The sequence below is a fragment of the Balaenoptera physalus genome (assembly GCF_965194825.1).
Source record: "Balaenoptera physalus genome assembly, chromosome: 3".
Lineage (NCBI taxonomy): Eukaryota > Metazoa > Chordata > Mammalia > Artiodactyla > Balaenopteridae > Balaenoptera > Balaenoptera physalus.
In genome coordinates this window covers 75,913,422-75,925,597 of record NC_138890.1, presented here as the reverse complement: position 1 = coordinate 75,925,597, position 12,176 = coordinate 75,913,422, and the positions used below count along the sequence as shown (strand labels likewise).

General features: G+C 42.5%; 2 long non-coding RNA genes across 2 annotated transcripts in view; one reads left to right on the top strand and one right to left on the bottom strand.

Annotated features, from left to right (window-relative positions):
• LOC309658894 overlaps positions 1-198 on the bottom strand; it is a 202,582-nt gene extending 202,384 nt beyond the window's left edge. Inside the window, exon 1 of the long non-coding RNA XR_014262448.1 lies at positions 160-198. This is a non-coding gene — a long non-coding RNA (uncharacterized lncRNA). The remainder of the gene's footprint in view (positions 1-159) is intronic.
• A 3,563-nt stretch (positions 199-3,761) lies between these two features.
• Positions 3,762-12,176, top strand: LOC309658889. The gene is made up of 2 exons (XR_014262443.1): positions 3,762-3,831; positions 4,255-12,176. It is a non-coding gene; the product is annotated as an uncharacterized lncRNA (long non-coding RNA).

The window sequence follows — 12,176 nt, the reverse complement described above, 5'->3', positions numbered from 1 at the left end:
ATATCTTCTTTGGAGAAATTTGTTGAGTCCTTTGCCCATTTTTTTTTTTTTTTTTTTTTTTTAATTTATGGCTGCATTGGGTCTTCGTTTCTGTGCGAGGGCTTTCTCTTGTTGCGGCAAGTGGGGGCCACTCTTCATCGCGGTGCGCGGGCCTCTCACTATCGTGGCCTCTCTTGCTGTGGAGCACAGGCTCCAGACGCGCAGGCTCAGTAGTTGTGGCTCACGGGCCTAGTTGCTCCGCGGCATGTGGGATCTTCCCAGACCAGGGCTCGAACCCGTGTCCCCTGCATTGGCAGGCAGATTCTCAACCACTGCGCCACCAGGGAAGCCCGCCCATTTTTAATTTGGGTTGCTTCTGTATTTAAAAATAATAATAAATCATTCTTTTCCCCAAAAAATTCCACTTTTACTCCCTTGGAAAATTTACCTTCCTGCTCCATTAGTGTGTCCTTACGCAGGGAAAAAATAGTTAACGCGTTCTTGAGATATTTTCCTGTGTGTGTATGTGATCGGGGTCATTCCTTCCTATGAATAAGATATGAAGTTCTCCACAGGTGATGGAGTTGATAACCTAACATGAAGACTGAGACCATCCATTTGTCAGTCACCATGGTGCTGTCCTCAGACTGGGGTGCCCTTCAGAGGGTGAACCAGGGTGGATGGCAGACTTGGGAACATGGGCTTCTATTTAACTTGGATCAGGAAGAGGAGAAGTTGCCTGGCTTGCTGCCCTGTGTCAGGGGATAATGGGGCGCCCGCTCTGGAGTGAAAGGTCAGGATGGGGTGGCAGTGGGGGTGAAGGGAGAAAGCCAGACATTCTTCATATGTGGCTGGACCTCTTGGCTGCTACAAGGGTATTTTCACGGTCAGACAGTTGCCCGAGGGAGTCATGATACTTTTTATGCTGTTTGCATTTTGTGTGCTTTTTTGTCTGTCTTGGTACTGAGTGCAGCTCTTTGTAGAAGTGCCAGCCTGTCTCAGGTGTGCTAAGGAGAACATGGGCAGAGGCTCTGGGCAGATTTGGGCCAATGTTTTGAAGGGGAAGCAGCTCAAAGAGCCAAGTGAGGTGGTGACTGCAGTAGAAATAAGGGCGAGAAGACACCAGAGGGAGGGAGAGGCTTGGGAGCCAGACTTCTGGCAGGTTTTCTCTGGGGCCCCTCCCTGACACTCCTCAGTGTTTACCCCTCGCAGGAGCCTCGGTTCTTCTGCAAATATGACTGGATAATACTTTGAGATATTAATTTACAGACTTTTCTCATATTTCCCCCTTTTACCTCCCCCCCCTTTTAATCAAATGGTTGACTCTGCTCCCTAATCTCAGGAGAAGGAGGTGACTGGCCAAAAAAGCAGACACACACTATAAGTTACTTTTTGTATGTGCTCTGAAAGCCCGAATAGTTAGGGGAGCATAGGAGATTCTGGGTTTGAACAAAATGGTTGGGTGAGGGAGGGGCTTTCCTTTTACCCCCGAACTTGAAGAAAGATCCTCCTGGGCTGGCGTGGGGATGAGGAGAGCTAGGGTGGGTACATGGGCACGAACACAGAGAGGAGTATGGGTCCCAGAGCAGAGGGGCCCATCCCCTGCTTTCCAGGAGAGCCTGGGAGGCCCCAAGGAGGGAACAATCATGTTGGATGTGCTAGGTTGAATAACGGCCCCCCCAAATGTCCACATTCTAATCCCAGTACCTGTGAATATGTTACCTTACATAGCAAAAAGGGACATTGCAGGTAAGATTAAGTTAAGGACCTTGAGATGGGGAAAATTATCCTGGTGGGTGCAATGTAATCACAAGATCCTTACGAGAGGGAGGCAGGTGAGCAGAATCAGTGAAGATGTTGTGATGATCTTGCACTGCCGGCTTTGAAGATGGAGGTAAAGGCTGCAAGTCGAGGAGTGCCCACGGCCTCCAGAGGTTGGCAAAAGCGAGAAAACGGATTCTCCCCTAGAGCTTCTAGGAAGAACCAACCCTGCTGACACCTTGATTTTGCTCATCAGACCCATTTCGGACTTCTGACCTCCAGAACTGTAAGGTAATACTTTCTCATTGTTTTAAGCCAGAGTTTGCGGTCATTTGTTGCAGCAGCACTTGGGAACTAACAGTGGGGGTGGAGGCAGGGATGACGGAAGGCCATGCCCTGCATCTCCTGCACCCCAAGTGGGCCCAGCAACAGCAGGACACCGGCAAGAGAGGTTAAAGAGCCACATGCAGGCGCAAGAAAAGCCCCAGCTGACTGTGTGGCCCCGGTGGGCTCCCAACCCCGTGCCCTGGCATGACAGGAGCACCCCAGAACTTCCTGTTGTAGTCCTAGGGAAGGCTGGAAGCTCCCCCCAAGTGACATTAACTTTCTGTCACCCAGCCTAAGTGAGCACTTAAAATATAAATAAAGGAAGTGAGTATCCTTGCCCTGAGCTTGGTAGCTGAAATTCCTACTCTCTATGTAAGGTTCGTTTTCACAACCCAATGAGGTAAGTATGCCTCATTATCAATTTAATTTGCTCCTGAAAATGTGCCAGATAGAGGAATTTTGGAATGAGCGAGACTATATTTTATTTTCTTAAATCTAAAAAAGTAATGAATTCCAGGCTTACCCAAAAAATGCAATTAGTTTGCTCCTAATATCACAGAACATCTTAAACGTCTAGATAACAATCCATCAAGGATTTCTGCCTCATATAAAGCCTAAAGAACACCAATCATCTAATTATTAAACACATCAGTGGGTGTTTTGTGTTTGATACAAAATACTGTCCAGTATTACATACCGACTATATTTTCATTCTACACTGAAATGAACTACAATGAAAATAAACAATACACATATATGTTAAAGATACAAAATGAATGCAAATATCACAAAATGCAACCCTCTAGGCAAAAGGCTGAGATTATGACTGTGGCTCAGGTGTACAACTTAACTTTTTCTCCATGAGAATTCCTCAAAACTTGGGTGATCATATAATTCAGGGTCAAGTTTTTGTGAGTAAAAGAAGAACTGTTAATAACTATGTTGGGTTAATAGCTGAAACTGGAACTATCTGGAACTATCAAGTGAGATATATAGTCATTCTACTTAAAGCAGTTTTGCAATTTGGAGAGTGAATTTTGCAAGCTTTATGGGAAATATTTGGATAGTAAGAGTTCAATGTTTTCTTAGGCCTGTTTTTCAGACAAGAGAAACTAGTACTCAAAGACTGTAAGCACTTGCCCAAAGTGCCACAGTAATTTCACCCATTGTGTAGGAATTCAAACCCAGGTCTGTATGCTTCACACTGTGGTTTTTGTGAGTGGGTTCAAAGACTTTAGACTTGGACCTCTTTTCTGAGACCCCAGAGAACTTGTTCCACCCCCAAAACAGGCATGGAGGGCCCAGGGAACTCCTCCTTCCCATCCCCTAACTCACAACCTCTGGTGCGGGCAGGAGCCACTTGGAATGGTCCTTCATCTTAAGTGCCTGGGTCTACTTCAGGGGCTTCCCTGCAGCAGGGGAGATGGGACACAGTCATCCCACTGTCATTCATTCATTCTTTTTTTAAAATTTTTTTATTGAAGTACAGTTGATTTACAATGTTTCAGGTGTACAGCAAAGCGATTCATTATATATATACATATATATTCTTTTTCAGTCTCTTTTCCATTATAGGTCACTACAACATATTGAATAGAGTTCCCTGTGCTATATAGTAGGACCTTGTTATTTATCTATTTTATATTTATCTATTTTATATATAGTAGTGTGTATCTTGTTAATCTTGTTAATGCCAAATTCCTAATTTATCCCTCCCCCCACTTTCCCCTTTGGTCACCATAAGTTTGTTTTCAATGGCTGTGAGTCTATTTCTGGTTTTTTTTTTTTTTTTTTTTAAATGTTATATGGAGCATTTAGGGGAAGAACATATGTTGTTACTATTCTTGCAAATTTTCGGAGGTTTCAAAGTGGGTTTGTTTGTTTGTTTGCTTTTTTAACTTTTGGGTTTTATTTATTTATTTATTTATGGCTGTGTTGGGTCTTCGTTTCTGTGCGAGGGCTTTCTCTAGTTGCGGCAAGTGGGGGCCACTCTTTGTCGCGGTGCGCGGGCCTCTCATTATTGCGGCCTCTCTTGTTGCGGGGCACAGGCTCCAGACGCGCAGGCTCAGTAATTGTGGCTCACGGGCCTAGTTGCTCCGCGGCATGTGGGATCTTCCCAGACCAGGGCTCCAACCCGTGTCCCCTGCATTGGCAGGCAGATTCTCAACCACTGTGCCACCAGGGAAGCCCTATTTCTGTTTTATAACTAAGTTCATTTGTATCTTTTTTTTAGATTCTACATATAAGTGATATCAAATGGTATTTGTTTTCATCTGTCTGACTTATTCACTTAGTGTGATAATCTCTAGGTCCATCCATGATGCTGCAAATGGCATTATTTCATTCTTTTTTATGGCTGAGTAATATTGCATTTTATGTATGTACCACATCTTCTTTATCCATTCATCTGTCAATGGACATTTAAGTTGCTTCCATGTCTTGGCTGTTGTAAATAGTGCTGCAGTGGATATTGGGGTGCATGTATCTTTTCTTTTTTTTAACATCTTTATTGGAGTATAATTGCTTTACAATGGTGTGTTAGTTTCTGCTGTATGACAAAGTGAATCAGCTATACATATACATATATCCCCATATCCCCTCCCTCTTGCATCTCCCTCCCACCCTCCCTATCCTACCCCTCTAGGTGGTCACAAAGCACTGAGCTGATCTCCCTGTGCTATGCAGCTGCTTCCCACTAGCTATCTATTTTACATTTGGTAGTGTATATATATCCATGCCACTCTCTCACTTCGTCCCAGCTTACCCTTCCCCCTCCCCGTGTCCCCAAGGCCATTCTCTACATCTGTGTCTTTATTCCTGTGCTGTCCGTAGGTTCTTCAGAACCATTTTTTTTTTTTAGATTCCATATATATGTGTTAGCATACGGTATTTGTTTTTCTTTTTCTGTGGGGTGCATGTATCTTTTCGAATTAGAGTTTTCTCTGGATATATGCCCAGGAATGGGATTGCATGATAGTATGGTAGTTCTATTTTTAGTTTTGTAAGGAACCTCCATACTGTTTTCCATAGTGGCTGCACCAATTTACATTCCCCCCAACGGTGTAAGAAGGTTCCCTTTTCTCCATACCCTCTCGTTCATTCTTTCAACTGATACCTATTGTTTTTAACCATGATTCTTTTCATGACCCCTGTATTAGTTTCCTCAGGTTGCTCTGACAAAGTACCACAAACTGGATGGCTTAAAACCATAGAAATGTATCCTTTCATGGTTCAGGGCCCAGAAATCTGAAATCAAGGTGTCAGCTGGGTCATGCTCCCTTCAAGGGCTCTAGGGGAGAATCCTTCCTGCTTCTTCCAGCTTCTGGTGGCTCCTGGTGTTTCTTGACTTCTGGCAGCATAACTCCAATCTCTGGCTCCATCTTCCTATGGCCGTCTTTCTGTGCGTCATCGTCTCCACATGGCCTTCTTATAGGGACACCAGTCATTGGATTTAGGACCCACTCTAATCCAATATGACCTTATCTTAACTTAAATACTTACATCTGCAAAGACCTCCTTTACAAATAAGATCACATTGTGAGCTTTCAAGTGGCCATGAATTTCATGGGACACTATTCAACCCAGCACAACTCCCCCTTTGACTTCTCACAGAATCACTACTTCTGTGCTCTTGCCAAGGCATGATCAAGAGTTAAACATCACTGGAATATCCATATGGGAAGAGTCTTGAGTGCCACAGTCTGGTGGTAAAAAATGGGGTGGGGGGCAGGGCCAGGGGCCTTGTCTTGAAGCTCTGTTTGCACAGCTCTTTTTATGAGATTGGAGAAAAGTCCATTTCCTTTTCAAAGCCACATGGAATTACACATTCGTTCCTGTTACTGTCTTGTAGCCTCTGCTGGTACCTCTGCTAATATGTTAGCCTGTGATTCATCCCTCCATCTAATAGCTATTGCTGCTCTGTGAACCTTATAACAAAGAGCGTGTGAGCTGCCAGTTAATCATAATCTGAATCTTCTAGAACCCAGGTACATATTCAGATGTACAGCACCTCATAAATGTGTAGAGGAGCTGCCTTGACACACAGCAGACGAGATTACTGCTCAGATTCCGTGCCGGACGGGCACACTGCCCTGCTGTCTTGTAAAATTGCCCTGGTTCTTATGGAAAGAAAATAGTCTAATGAAGTTCACGCTCCATGAAGAGTACAGATGTGCTCCATGAAGAGAAATTACGGGTCATTTGTGAACCAATTCTAGGACAAAATATGGATCATTAAAACCAACTTGCCTCAATCTAAGCTTTCAATACTCACAACTTTGGACTTTTCAAGCAGGCACACTTCAACCATTTCAAATTCTAGTTTTGGGGGGTAATTGTTCCTAGAAAACTGTCTCCTAACTTATCTAGTTGTCTAGAGAATACTAACAATTATTTTTCTTTCTTAAATCTCTCTCCTTTTGCCCACCATAAATTTTGGTGATAAAGGGATATCCTGAACATTATATAATGTATATTGCGTTTCAATCCAGACAAAGAGGTGGAGATGAAGTATGTCAGTCCGTAGAAAATCAAATAAGTTATCTAACTTCCTTCCTCTCATTTTCCTCATGGTAAGCAAGATGGTGACATTGAAGTGGTGGGGTTCACTTTTGGTCTTTCATCTGTCTAGCTTCTCTCCTTGATCCTGTGAGACTTCATGAGGATTCAAACACCAAATGATGATGTCTTCTGTCATTGCTACCACTTACCTCTCTGCCACATTTTACAAAATCTGTATGGAATGGTATTGCTAAGCCTTTGGAATGTAGCTGATCACTTAATCTAAGTGGACAAACTCTCCACTCAGTTTTGATCTCATTTCAGTGGTACAGATGCAGTCACTTGCACTGAGTCACTCGAGGTCCTGCATGTGACCCTCGACACTGTGTAGCCATTCTGTGATTACCCAGTGGCACCTGCTGTTCCCACCTGGTGGTGGGCTGAGTGGTGCCTGAGTGCAGAGTCGCTCGCTGGGGACATGGCAGGGCATAATGGGAGATGCAGCTCTGGGACACCTGCACCTCACGACGTTGCACATCCATTCAAAATTCCACAAGTGTTTCTTGAGAGAAGGCACTGTTCTTGGTGCTGGGTAAGAATAGGAAACAAAACGGGTAGATATTCTGGCCCTCAAGAAGCTTACATTCAATTATGGGAGACAGACACTAAACAGGATAAGTAAATTAAACACACTCTATCCAAAATGAAGATACACCCCATGGAGAAAAATGGAGCAAGGAAGGAAGAAATCAAGGCAGGCCTCACTGTGAAGGTGACATTTTCATAAAGGCCTGAAAGGGAAGAAGTGTTGTACCATGAGGCTATCTAGGGAAAAAAGCATTCCAGGCAGGGGAAAGAGCAAGTGCAAAGGCCCTGAGTTGGGAGGATGCCTGTTTGAGGAACAGTGAAGAGACCGGTGTGGCCAGAGGACAGGTGACAAGGAGGAGAGGAGAAGGGGATGAGGTCTTTTAAAGACTTCGGCAGGCATTTAGGATTTCCCAAGGAAAGTCTTATTTCCAGAATTTAAAAAGAAGAGTTGTAAGGTATCTGATGGAATGGAGAGTAGATGTGACTTTGTCTTTGATGAGATCAAGTTTCCTTTTCTTGGCTCAAGAGCAAGAATGTTAGAAGAAGAAGGAGAGGGGGCAAGAGTAAGAGGGAAGTGGAGAGAGGGAAGAGAGGAAAAGGAGGAAGCTTGTCCAGCCCAACCTGGCCTTTCCCCCGAACCTGACCCCAGATCTCTGTGTCTGTATCTGTGCAGGACATTTAAAAACCTCAGACAACTGACCTGTCCGAGGTGGAAATCAGCAGCTTCTCTGAGACACATCTTCTGTCTGCCCTGCTTGCAGACTTACCTTTCACAGCTCAACATCTAGCAAGACAGCAGGACTGAGTTACATTTTCTTGACCCTAATAGAGAGAAAGAGAGAGGGATTATAGGGGAGTTTATTTATCCAACATTTGTTCATTGAACAAACATCTGTTGAAGTCCTACTATGTGCCAGCCACTGCTACCTGGGATCAGACACTCTTACTCTTTTGCCCAAGGAATTTAGATGCCCAACACAAGTACAGGACACACTGTTTAGGTGGTGGGGCTGCATCTTTTCATCTGAAGGCAAAATAAGCACAAGAAATGCTTGAACAGCCTCTGTGCACCCCAAAGACCCCAGGCAGGGAATAATTCTGAATATGTGTGTTGGTACTTCAGGTGTAAAAGAAGGAAACTCACTCAGAATGCCTTAAAGAGCCCAGCCCCACTACAGCTGTGCTGTCCTTCAAGAAACAAACCAACTTTAGAGAAGGGATCACATTGTTCCTTCAACGGCTGGCATCTTTCTATTCCTCACTTCTCTACTTTGCTGCTGTGGAAGGACTTAGCTTCTTTCTGTCTTCTTCCAAAGAACCTGCTCTTGGAGACCCAAGATTCTAATTGAAATTCACGCTACCCAAGAGAAATGATCTCATTGGTCAGCCAACCCCCCTCTAACACAGAATGTGCCTCTGGGCAGAGACTGTGATGAGGCTACCTTAGTCATGTATAAATAGCTGTGATGGCGTCAGTCTTCCATTCCTGGTCAAATTAGCAGTGGCCAGTGCACTGGTTTCAGATGATAACACCTCTATGTTACATCTACTTCTTAAGGGGAAGCGATTGAAATGGCAGGTACAATGAAGTTTCCCAGAAAACCCCTAACTTAATTTCCCCACCCTGGCATGCTATTCTTTCAGAGAAGTGAGAGGAGTTCTCTGTTCTTTGTCCCCACTGTTTTCTTTCCTCATTAGACCTCCATCTACCCTGGCCTACCATATTCCTCACTCCACCCCAGTACCATAACATTCAACTGTCCAGGGTTTCTCTCCTGAGTGTGTGTATTTGCTCAGTTTTGACTCAGAAATCTGTGAATTTGGTGTGTTTAATAAATGAAAATTTCTCCCATTGTTCCAGGAGCTGATGGAGCTTATGTTAATTCCAAACTCTGTATTTCATGTGGAATTCATGAAAGCCACGGAGTTCAAAATTCATTTGTGTGTTCTTTCAGATTATTTGGGGCTTTGCTAGGACTGGCCAAGTTTCTGCTTCTTTCCTCTGGGTTGATTAGATCACATAATGTTTTATACTTAGATTTCTCCACACCATTATTACACTCAACGGACTTCATTTAGAATGTCGTGGCGTCACTCTGGTGTGAGATATGAGTGCATTCTGCCAGCCCACAGACGTGTGCTGGCATTTCCTATTAAAAAGAAAATGGACCACACACTTCTTGCTGTGCTTATGAGGTCTTAATGGGAATTATTAGGCCAGAGGGAAGACGTGATCATTTTATCGGTCATTCTATTTGAAGGAAGGAATCCCTTAATTTTCCTTCCTTCGTTGGAAGAACTGTTTACGAAGGTATAGTTCATCGAGTCCAGACGGCTGTGTGAGGGCCATGTGGGAATCTCAGACAAAGACCCTCTTCTTCAGGAAGGATATAGGAGTATAAACAGATACTAATAGGGAAATAATTCAGTTTGTACTTACTCTTGCCTGGCATTGTAATAGAGAGTGAGCTCTGTATAGCTAGGGCACCAGACAGCACTCTTCTGACACAGGGAAAGGAGCTGGACTCAGACTCTCTCTCCAGGTGTTCCAGCCCCATCTTCTGCCCCTGCCATGGGCTTTGAACATCATGAGTCACTTGCTGGCTTTGACCTTTCTGGTTTTGTCTCTGACAAGCCTCCACGTGGTGGGGCCTTGGGCATAATTCCTTCATTCACTTGTACATGTATTTATGTGTACCCTTGTTCATTCGTTCATTCAGTCACTAAGGCACTCATTTGACAATGATTCAACAGTATTTAAAACAATTTTTTTAAAATATTTTAAAATTTTATTTATTTATTTTTCGCTGTGTCAGGTCTTAGTTGCGACATGCTGGATCTTCGTTGTGGTTTCTTTTGTTGTAGCACACGGGCATAGTTGCCCCGCAGCATGTGGGATCTTAGTTCCCCAACCAGGGATCGAACCTGTGTCCCCTCGTTGGAAGGTAGATTCTTCACCACTGGACCACCAGGGAAGTCCCCATTTAACCGTATTTGATGAGAGCCTCTATGTGCCTTGCGGCATGTCAGGTACTGAGCAGTATATCCCTATTCTCCAGAAATTTATTGTCTTATTTGAGAGACAAATCTAGCACATATTTTAGACTTTAGTACAATACATTGCAGTTCAGCGTATCAGTACCCAAAATGTGGCCCAGACAGTAAGAGCTGGGGGAGTTCCTGGGAAGGTGAGCATGAGCAGTGGAGGCTACCTGGATAAAGTAGGACTTGAGCAAGACCCTAAAATAAGGGCATTTGGCAGGTATGGAATAAGGAGAAGGAAACTCAAAGCAGAAAACACAGAATAAGCTAAGGCAGAAAGTCATAAATGACAATGGTGCTTATGGGGGAGAGTGGAGAGACCACTCTGGCCAGAGGAAAGGGGCCATGTCCGGAGTTATAGGAGGTGAATGTCAAATTAGATCAGGGCCAGACTGATGAAAGAATTTGAATGAAAGAAACAGCACATTTGGACTTTATTCAGTACAGGTCTGAGAACCACTGGCACTCTTGAATATAAATGTGATGCTGTTGCAACAAACTTAAAATAGTTTAGGATTTCACTGTTACCCAATAGTCAGTTGGTGTGCCTGCGAGTGCAGGGTGGAGGTGAACCCTGATAAAGATGACCTCCTTGATAGGCAATGGGAAGGGGACAGGAAAACAGAACAAGGAGGGTTAATGTCTAATTTTCCTAACCTTGTGTGATACGCTGAAGAACTTTCTGATATACGTTTACATGGGTAAACTTGAATCAAACAGGGTTTGCCAGTGAGAGAAAGCCTTGTGTGCAGTGGCTCATTTAGAAAGGAGTATGTACTGGCTCATATGACTAAACTGTAGGAAAGGCTAAGGATGTGGCTCAGGGCAAAGAAGGAGGATTTTATTTATAACTCCAGTAATTTTACATAAAGTTGAAGACAATCACTTTTATTTGTTTTTGATTAATGTCCCAATAATTCACATATTTAACCAATTATGTTTCTCTTAAACATTTAACACCAGTTACATATCCAAATTCCCACAGACAATTTTAAACAAGAACATACTTACTATATACAGATATAATAATGCAATAATAAACACTTATATAGTACTTACTATATGCCAGGCACTGTTGTAAGCACTTTATATATATTGTTCATATAATCCTCAAAACAACCTTATCAGATAGGTTATTGTCAACCCAATTTTTGAAATGAAAAAAATTGATGCCCATTGTGTTTATACATTTAACAAGTTATATAGATTGGATTCCAACCTTGTCATCCAGACTTCAGAGTTCATGTTCTTAACCATTACACTTCTACTACCTCTCAATATAAAATGTTAGTATCATTATTTAACAATATTCTGGTGATATTAAACAATGCAACTACATATGAGAAAGAAATTATAAACGTGAAACATTGAAAAGCAGGAGGTAAAATAATTATTTGTAGATACTGTGATTCTACACCTGGAAAACAATAAGGGAAGCAATAGAAAAACTACTGCAAATAATCAATGAGAGAATTCAGTTTATCAACTTGTTATAAAATGAAATATAAAATTTAGTCATATTCATATGTAAAAACCACCTAGATAGAAGATATAATTTAACAAAAGCCCCATTTGCAATAGTAAGAAGAAAGCTAAAACTCTTCAAGATAAACCAAACAAAATTTATGCAAGATGCACCTAAAGAAAACTTCAAAACACTTAAGGACACAGAAAAAGACATGAAGAAATAGAAGGGCATACCATGTTCTCGGATAGGTTGTTTCAATATCATAAAAGTGTCAATTCAAGTGTCTTAATTTAAGGATTAACTGGAACTTAGTAAAATTTCAAAAGCTAACTTTATAGTTCATGTAGGAAAACTATGTATATATAAGCAAATATAGCTAGGATAATTTTTCAAAGGAAGAATAATGAGCCTTGCCAGATGTGAAAATTTGTTATAAAGCTATGATAGTTAAGACAACATGATATGACAAGTCAGACATGAATATGGAACAGAATGTAAAGTCTAGCAATGG